General features: G+C 46.1%; 1 long non-coding RNA gene across 1 annotated transcript; it reads left to right on the top strand.

Moving 5' to 3' along the window:
* The first annotated feature begins 1,880 nt into the window (after positions 1-1,880).
* Positions 1,881-8,718, top strand: LOC103021065 (uncharacterized). The gene is made up of 3 exons (XR_450898.2): positions 1,881-2,116; positions 6,228-6,381; positions 8,636-8,718. It is a non-coding gene; the product is annotated as an uncharacterized LOC103021065 (long non-coding RNA).
* The last annotated feature ends 1,366 nt before the right edge of the window (positions 8,719-10,084 follow it).

Below are 10,084 nucleotides of genomic sequence, written 5' to 3'. Positions count from 1 at the left end.
GGTCTCCAAATCTCTGTTTTCACTGTGGAGGGTCAGGCCAACATCCTTTAAAGACTTTCACACAAGCCAAACTGCCTGAGAGTTTGCTCAGTTTCTTCCCCAACCCCTCAAAGCAGTTATAATACACTATTTAAATAAAGCCCCAGTGTAACCAAAGTGCCTGTAAATTTGTATACTACGCACACCCCCTCTTCCACCCAACTGACTCCCAGAAGGTCACGAGTTAGAGGGTCTTCTAATTCACAATCAACTCTTCAGGAGAGCTAGACTTGCCCTCTTCACACCAAATAATTTCTTATTTACTTATTTACTTATTCATCTATTTGGGTTTGTTCATTTTTGTTTAACTCCCTCCCCCACTGTAAAAAAAAAAAAGCAAATCACATTCCTTCTAATTTGCTACCAGTTACCTCACTATCCCTGACCTTAGAAGAAGAAGAAGAGGATATAAAAAGGGAGGGAGAGAGTGAAGAAAAAAAAAAAAAGAAAGAAAGAATCCAACCAGCAAATCAGACTAGTTTAAAATCTCTCTTCCTTCTCAACTCAAGGTATTCATGTTAGGAGAATCTATTCAAGCCGACTCTCAAGAGACTTTATGGGGGAGACCTTTGCAGGGTAATGTCCCTTCCTTTTAAACACCACCAACTAATAGGATTTTGCTGACTACCAATTCCCCAACCCCTATGCCCCCAAACAAGAGCTAAGCATCCTGCCCCTCCTCCTCCTCCCCCCCCCCCCCCCACACAAGGCTGTTTTCATCTCTCAGTGCTAATTCCTGCAACTGTTTTAGGGTGGTACCTGAACCTTATCAGAGAGAGAAAAGGAGAAAGAGAAGACTGAGAGAGAGAATTCCAAGGGCCAATACCGTGAGAACTATACACTTCAACGCACGCCATTTATACAGTCCCTATGTGTTGCTCAAATGCTCAGAAAATGCACGCAAACCCAAATGTTGGGAGAAGCAGCAATTTAAACCCGTTCACCAGCTGTTCCCAAAGAAACGGAACCAGTGAGTCTGGGATGAGGCAAAACGATGCTAAATCTAAACCCCACCTCGTTGGGAAACGACATCTTTAATCGCGCCCTTGCCTCCAGACCTAGGTTCCCGCTCGGGCACATTAAGCAGGGCGCACGCACCCCATCCCTTGGGTTGGGAAAATAACAACTGTTGGCCCCCCGGAAAGCCGCACAGCATCTGCACCTCCCTTCTCCCACCTCCTGGTTTATTTTTAACCGCCTTCCATTCATGCCCTTCTGTCACATTCTCGATATTATTTATCCCTCAAATGTCCACTGTTTCTTAACAGCCAAAAGAGGAGAGTAGAGGAAAGATAAGAGAGGTATCATACTTACCATTCCCAGGCGGGGTGCAAAATAAAAATAAAGAAAATCCCCGGTTGGCTTTTTTTCCCTCCTCAAGCTGCAACAGCTGGAGGAAGGGAAGAATGATCTTGGGGGTGGAAGGAATCACTCCAGTGTGGCAGGTGGAGGCTCCAAAATATCCACGGAACAAGTTCTATTGCCTGGCCAGCGGGGGTGCACAGAATCCTCGCTGCTGGAGCCCGGGGGTGGGGATCGGGGCTGCCCCAGGGAGGACCCCAAGACTCCTGGTTCCTCGGGAGTTCAGCACAGAAGGGCTCGACGGGGAAAGAAAGTCAAGGTTCCCCAGAGAAAGAAACAAAATCCTAGACAGCAGCGATCACTTGTTAATCCCGAATTCCTCCAATATCCTTCCCTCTCCCTCTCTCGCTGGCTGCAGAAGCAGCACACGCCTCCCCTGGCCGGGAGCGCGCGCCGGCCGGGGGCGGGGCCAGGGCCGTCCGAGGGTGTGGCGTTCACGGCGGTCACCGGGGGCGCCTCCCGGCGCGGCGAGGCGGGCGCAGTCACGATGGCGTGACTGCCGGCCCCCCGGCCGCGGCCCCCCGACAACGAGGCTCCGGGGAGCCAGTGGGAACCATTCTAGGATCCCCCGGCTTACGCCCCCAGAGGCGAGGAGCTAATCCCGGAGAGAGAGGTGTCCCCTTTGGAGCTGAAATGGGGTCCCGACGGCAGAGCAGGAACGCCAAGAGAGGCTGGAAGGGGTGACTTCGACGGCAGGTCCAGTCTCGACCGCAAGGTGCTTCTGGGCTTCTTCTCCTCTCCCCGACCCGCTTTCTCTGCATCTCCCCCGGCACCCCACCCACCAGCCCCGGCACCATAACGGGTTTGTGGGTTTGGGAGCCCGGGTGCATCTCCGGCGAGGCCGCCAGCCCGCAGCTCTCTAGTCGTCTGCTAGCGCGCCCAGACCCCTCGGCCTCCGCCTCCCTTGTAGAGAGAGTCTGTCGGCCTCAACTCGGGGGTCGGGCCTCCCAGGAGCGGAGGAGACCGACTTTACGCAGGTGTCCGACCCCTGGGAGGGAAGGATTACTGAAATTGGAATCGGGCCCAGGCTAAGGGCTGCGCAGGGAGGCTGAGGTCCGAGTTAGGAGAGAGTCGGAGCGCTAGGAGCAGGTTGCAAGTCCGCCCCGGGGGCGGGGGGCTTTGGGAGAATGGGAGGAGCCCTCGGCGAACCTGTTGCTGCAAAAAGAAATACGATTTGGCAAGAGGTCTGGCTCCCGGGAGGTCTCTAACGTAGTGGTCGGATCTCCAATGCCACCCACCTCCATAAAACAACAAAAACCGCACTTCCCCAAGCCCCCCCCCACCCGCCCCGCGCCGTGGGCAGGCGAGTGCGCTCGCAGCGGCGTCCTCACCCCGGTGGACTCTCGGATTGCTTATTAGCTGGCTGGCGTGTGAAATGCCCCTGGATGTCGATGTAAATATGCAATTCTCACAAATATGCCAAAAGAAAGATTAGCGGTGGGGAGTCAGAATTTACACACACACACACAAGCTCAGGTGGCAACGGGGCTCCGGGCACCTCTCCCGGCTCCCTCTCTGATGGGCCAAGCAGGCAGTGGCGGCGTGCGCCCGGACTGCTGGAGCAAACTCGACCTTGCGGGGTCAGGTGGCGCCAAGGCAGCCACTGTCGTGTTCAGCTGGCAGCTTTGTTCGAGGGCCCTATTGGGCATCCTCCTTTTGTGGTGCTCTATTAATTATTAAGAGAAATATTCCCGAGCTGAATTATAGATACGCGCTGTGCTCACTCACCTAACCGCTGCTGGCTTGGCGAAGGACAACAGGAGGGCTGATTTTCGTTCCTGTTTGATTTTTTGGGGGGGGGCGGGAAGGATCTTTTTAAATAACTAAAAAATTCTCATTGTAATCGGTGAAAAGGAAAAAAAAAATTTAAACTCACATGGGGTCTGGTTTTCCTAACTTCTTCCAGTTAGTGACAAAAGTTAGAACCTTCGTCTTGAATGAATTTATCTGTGATCCTCTGGCCTCAACCGCAGGTGGAGGAACTGAGAGAAAGATGGCGTCCACGCCAGCTCTAGAGAGGCTCTGTCTCAATTCATGCCCCACTATAATCCATTTCTGAAAGTAGGGAGGGTGGATTTCTCCAAAAGTAAAAAACATCCCATGTACTGGCCCCAGACCCTCTCTGTACTGCCACAATGTGAAGTAGTCACTGTGCAGTTTCACACATGCCAAAAGCAGATGGTTGAGTTTATTGTTGTCTCGTCAGAAGGATGTTTCTTGGGATGGTAGAAGGCAGGGCTGAGAGCACAGGATCTTGGGGCTAGTTTCCCAAAAGCAATTTGTGAGATCAGTTGGAAGTAACTGTGGAATACTCTCAGGGAGATGAAAACTGAGATCGAATGATACACAAAAGAAGACAGGTATATTGAAGCTTGGACATTTTAATTGGATCATGTTAAAACTTTATGAATTACGCTTCCATGTGCCATTTACTGTTTGTTCCTATCACAGCCCAGAGAATTTTAAAGTTTAAAATGCCTGAGGTCTTTATAAATATTTACACTTCTTAGGTATCAGGAATCTGAATAACTAAAGCACCACAGCAAGAACACAGCTGAGGAAAAACCACTTTCATGAAGATGTTCATTCAGGTCATACAAGGTATAGTTACTGAGAACTTGATCAAGGCTGGTAACACTCTTTTGAGTGCCCACCTAGCGGCTCTCTGGCTCTCTGCTAAATACTTTGCATACATATTGTTTAATTTTATCTGCATAACTAAACATTTTATGTGATAGGGATTATTATTATCACTATTTTATAGAGAAGGAAATTGAAGCTTATGATGGTTAATGAACTCGCCCCAAAGTTACATAGCTAATTATTTAGCAGAACTGGGCCTTTAACAGCTGACTCAGCAATGTTGACAATCCCCATGCTAGTGATGATAATGCCACGTGGTCTAATGCCCATTTGTCCTCACAAGCTATTGGCTGTTACAGATACAGAGGCAGTTTAGGAAACAAGGGGGTATGTGCTTTGATGGAGGTATAAGAAACGTGTTCCTGGGATGCAATGAATGGAGTAGCATCTAATTTGGGGGAAGCAAGCAAGGATTGACAAAGAAAGGGGAAATGTGTCTGAGGAATGTGAGAATTGGAGTGGCTGTCATAGAGAATACATGGGCATGTGGCACTGGTGTGGACGGAATAACTGGAACCTGAGGGGCAGGCGGCCCCCAATTGGGAAGAGCATGCTTCTCACCCAGGCTTCCCCCCATTCCCAAACACACACACACACACACACACACACACACACACACAGACACACACACACACAGACACATATACATGCACACACACAGACACACACACACACGCACACAGACACACACGCGCGCACAGACACACACACACGCACATACACACACAGACACACACACAGACACACACACACACACACACACACACACACAGACCTCTTTAAACTTTAAAAGAATTTCTTTATAAAGCAAACAAGAAACATTCCATTTCTCTTCCTGAAATTCTCTTAAGGATTCCTAGAAAGTCCCACAGATAAACAGTAGCAGAAAGATCCTTTGCTGTGACCAACAAAAATCTACCTTGTCTCAGTTTCAAACTGTTTTCTCTGGAGAGGAAAAAATTATTTTCTTGCCTTTCTTAATCATCAACTAGTCAAAATTCTTCAAGCACCCTACACCCAAATATACCTATTACCACACATAATTTCTCCCTGGCTTTGAATTCTCTCAGTGGTAATACAAATATTCCAGACCACACTATGAAGCTTATGCTTATACAGAAAAGGGCAAAGGGCAGCAGATCTTCCTTTGTACAAAGCAGATAGGAGGCCCTGTGGGATACAAACTAAGTCCATTATAAATGTTTTTGTTCTCTTTGGGGACCACGGTCTCCAGTGAATTGCAGCGTTCTGTTTACTTCACCTCTCTCTCCCAGAAGCCCACAACACCTCCCTGAATACAGGCAATGTATCCCGAGCAACCAGCGCAATACCTGATCCAGAGCAGGCATTCGATAAGAATGTACTAAAATGAATGAATAATGGAAGAGGCTTCCATTTGCCAAGAAAGCTCAGTGAATGTGTTGGGAGAAAACCCAGAGAAGATTGCTTTTTTACCTGCTTACCCCAGACTCTCAGCTATCGGCCTTTTAAAGTTCTGAAGGGATGTGAGGGGTAAAGAGTTCTGGGGGACTTGATTCCATGCTTCCCATTCCCTAATGTGATGCAGATGTTCTGAGCAGCCCATAATTCCTTATGAAGTATGAGTCACTCAGCTAGTTTTTCCTTGTAGATGGATTTTTCAGTGACCTTTCACCACACCACCTTGCATTCCGTTTTATGCATACCAGTACCAGTCAGGTCTTAAGACCTCAGAACAGCATAATCACTTCTCATTAAAGTGAGGAAACATCAATCCTGGAGAGAAAGACTAACCACTCACTTCCTGACTCTCTGACCACAGCTCTGTGTAGGTACAGTGGGGAGTAAGACAGCTACTCTCTGCCCTGGATGGACACCTGCGGTCTAGAGGGTGAGAGATGCATCAACACACCCATGTGGTTAGGGTCTGATAAGAAGTCACACGAGGAGCAGAGAGAAGCAGCACTAACTGAGGTTAGAAAGGTCCTCAAGCCAGAAGGAGCCACGGGGCAAAGGCTTACTGAATAAGAATGGCAAGAATGAGTGTAAGAATAAGCAAAGAGAAGCAGAGGATCCGATATGGAATGGGAATGGGAAGCAGTGAGCGTGGACTTAGATATGCCACGCTCAAGAGTTTGAACTAGGGTCTGTGACAAAACACTGCATGAAAGGATTCTCAACCCTTTTTCCACCTCTACACACAGGACAGATGTGGTTCACATGCATGACACACTCCCCTGGGCAAACGCAGATGAGCAGCTACAGCATCACTAAATAGACTGAGTTGCAGGCATTTCCAGGCTTCTTGGCTACAGTGGCATCTTTCTCCTCCATCTATGAATGCATCTGAGAAGCCAAGTGAGTGAAATTGAGTTGGCAGAACCTTAAATCATCTCAGATTTAGATTTCTGAATGCAAATCAATCAAAAATGTCCTTCGTTAACTGAAGTAACTCAGAATTTGCAATGTACCGCATCTTTAATAGTAATATACCAATGTGGGGGTGACACTGCTGTTGAGACCCACCCTGTCAGACCCAGTAGTTCCTCTGGTCCAGGATCCCCTGTGGATACCAAAATCTGAAGATACTCAAAGCCATTAATATAAAAATGGCATAGTACTGTCAGCCCTCCGTATCTGTGGGTTCTGCATCCACAGATTGGTTGGTTGACTGCATGGATGCAGAACCAGTGGGTACTGAGGGCCAACTGTACACTATAACAAGGTGAAGTGGATTCATTCTTCTAGCTCTTTGTTATGCTTTCCTTATATGTGGTTAGAATATACAGCAGTTATGGAGACTCACTTAAAATGAAATATCCACCTTGGTGCAGATAAAAATCACCCACATCCTTGTGTGCGGGCACCAATCAATCAGGAGCAAACTTGGGGCAGAGATGAATAGAAGAAGGTTTAGGTATGGAAGAGTTTTCTGTCCCTACAGACATTACCACCACCGTGCCTTCCATATTAACTCCTAATCATTTATGTCAAGGAGCTTTTCCCGTATAAGTAAATGTGGGCCTTTTTATAAAAATAAGAGGTCATGGTATACTTCCTGCCAACAATGTGTTCCAAACTCTGAAGGTCCCTTTAAATATGGTCAATAACCATGGTACAGGCTGGATTCTACTCTGTCAAGAGTTGGCTGCTTTGCCATCTTCCCCATTTTGATTGTGATCAGTACCTTTCACCCCCTAGAACAGACATCACCAAGGCTTAAAACAGGCCTTTGCTCTACAGCCTAAGAATGTTAACTGCCTCCTCCAGGCTGCCAACACCCATCACAGCCCTGACCATCTCTCCTTCATCAGACCAACATTACTTCTGATTTGGTTAAGTACTAGAAAGACTTTGTCCAGCACATGCTTTCCAAAACAAGGGCCATAGTTGTAGGAAGGATGCTCTCATGTAGAAGAAATTTGTAGTAGGTACAGATCAGTTAAGAAATATACCCCAAATTATGTCTGCTCTTTGCTCACTTTTCTCCACTCCTGGCTAAGAGAGAAACACAATTCTGGGGATTAGCCAGCTGATATACAGTCGACCCTTGAAAGACGCAGGGGTTGGGGCACCAGCCCTCTGCAGAGTCAAAAATCCGAGTATAATTTATGGTCATTCCTCCCTCTCTGTAGTTGAGCTTTCGTGAATTCAACCAACCAACTACAGCGTATTGGAAAAAAATTCTTGCATAAGTGGACCTGCACAATTCAAACCCATGTTGTTCAAAGGTCAACTGTATTTTAGAACCAAAAGCACAAACAAACAAAGCTGAGAGTATGAGTGTCTAGGTTGTTAACTTATGGTTTCTCATCACTGGTTGCTGAGAACAACACATCAGCTATCAGGTTTTATATACACTAGAAGCCCCTCTAATTTATCTCTCAGTCAACCTCAAAAATCAGCTCTTATTCTGAATAAACACAGAGAACATAGGCTGACAGCCCCAAAGTTCACACAGGAGTACAAAAACTGACAGTCTTCTTTAGATGGTTTTTCAGAATGAATCCTTTTCTGAATTCATATATAGATTTGAACTTGAAAGTAAATTACAGTGAAATTCTAATGATTTACAATAGCCCTGGGGGGGGTAAAAATAAACATTTGACTAAAGCAATTACTCTTGGACTGCTTGCAGGGCTGGAGCAGAGATCAGATGCTGGGGTTATAAGATTGTCTCTCCAGCTTCCTGGTTGCAGAACCTCCTGCAAGACACTTAACCCTTGTGAATCTCAGTTTCCTTATTTATAAAAAGGGGAACTGTACTATCAGTCCTCTTTTACAAGATCATGAGAGTAGATCATATAAGAAAATGTAAGAAAACTGTTCTACAACCATGAAAGTACAACATAAATAGAAGACATTATTTTAAAGTAATAATCATCTGTTATGGACTGAATGTTTGTGTACCTCCCCGCCCCCCAAATTCATATGTTGAAGCTGTAAACTCCAATGTGATGGTGTTTGGAGATGGGGCCTTTGGGAAGTAATTAGAGTTAGATGAGGTCATAAGGATGGGGCCTTCATGAGGGGATTGGTGCCCTTATAAGAAAGAGACACCAGAGAGAGATATTAATCTCTCTCTCTCTCTCTTTCTCTCTCACTCTCTCAGAAAGATGGTGGCTGCCTACAAGCCCAGAGAAGAGGCCTCAGAATGAAACCTACCTTGCCAGCACCTTGATCTTAGGCTTTCCAGCATCCAGACTGTAAGAAAATAAACTCCTGTTGTTTAAGCCACCCAGTCTATGGTATTTTTTTTATGGCAGCCTGAACTGATTACGACATCATCAAAACTTGATAACAGATATTTAACCTGTCTTTCCTAGCAAACTTTGCTATGGTATTAGAAACTGGTACCTGAAACTCAGCAACATGTTGGGTAAGAAATGATCCTTACAGGTTTTCTTTCAAGGAATGGAAAGATTTGTAATCAACTTGCCAGTTGTTAACATGGTAGTAAAATTTTATTAGGCCTTCATAGTCTAAAACTCACTCTAAACCAATTTGGAATTTGGGGCAGTTTTTCTTGTAAAATGGCTACAGATGACATTAGCTTGAATATCCTGAATATTGTTAACAGTATTAACTGTTCATTAATTCAACAAAATTTTATTGAGCACCTCCTTTATCTCAGGCATCAGTCTAAGCATGAAGCAGTAGCGATAAACAAAGATAAAGCCCCTGCTCTTAAAAAGATAAGCAGGACTTCCCTGGTGGTGCAGTGGTTAAGAATATGCCTGCCAATGCAGGGGACACGAGTTCGAGCCTTGGCCTGGGAAGATCTCACATGCCGCAGAGCAACTACTGAGCCTGCACTCTAGAGCCCACGAGCCACAGCTACTGAGCCCGCGTGCCACAACTACTGAAGCCCTCGTGCCTAGAGCCCGTGCTCTGCAACAAGAGAAGCCACCGCAATGAGAAGCCTGCACACTGCAACGAAGAGTATCCCCGGCTCACCGCAACTAGAGAAAGCCTGTGCGCAGCAACGAAGACCCAACACAGCCAAAAATTAATTAATTAATTAATTAATTTTAAAAAAAAGATAAGCAAAGTTATTTCACACAACATTAACTGTTATGAGGAAAATAATATAAAGTAATAGAGTGTCAGGAAAAAGGTTTTCAACTTCAGTTGGCTAACTACAGAGAAGGTGACATTTGAACTGAGGCCTACGTGACAAGAAAGCTTGCCATGTGAAGATTTAGGGCAGAGAAAAGAAAACCTGTTAGAAAAGGTCTGAACAGATGTGGTCTAAAAATTGAAAATGTCAGACAAGGGTAGCTAGAAAGCAAAGGCTTTCCCATAAGGAGTCTAGTGAACAGATAGAATCTAATGCACGAGAGTCCTAATACGATTTAATTCTACATAGCACCACCTAATCATTTTAAGTTGGGATCATGGAAGTGCATCTCCCTCCTTCCTTCCTCAGACCCCAATTTCAGGCTTAGTCACTCTTCTAAGTATCTGTGAATAGATAGGAAGGAGCCTTCCTAGGGGGTTAGAGAGGTAGTCCTGGGCAGAGAGAAGAGTTCACAATTCTACATCAGAAAACCGCTCACAT

The sequence above is a fragment of the Balaenoptera acutorostrata genome, chromosome 9 (assembly GCF_949987535.1).
Source record: "Balaenoptera acutorostrata chromosome 9, mBalAcu1.1, whole genome shotgun sequence".
In the NCBI taxonomy this organism is placed as follows: Eukaryota; Metazoa; Chordata; class Mammalia; order Artiodactyla; family Balaenopteridae; genus Balaenoptera; species Balaenoptera acutorostrata.
The sequence above is the reverse complement of the archived record's forward strand: the minus strand, read 5'-3'. Positions and strand labels throughout refer to the sequence as shown.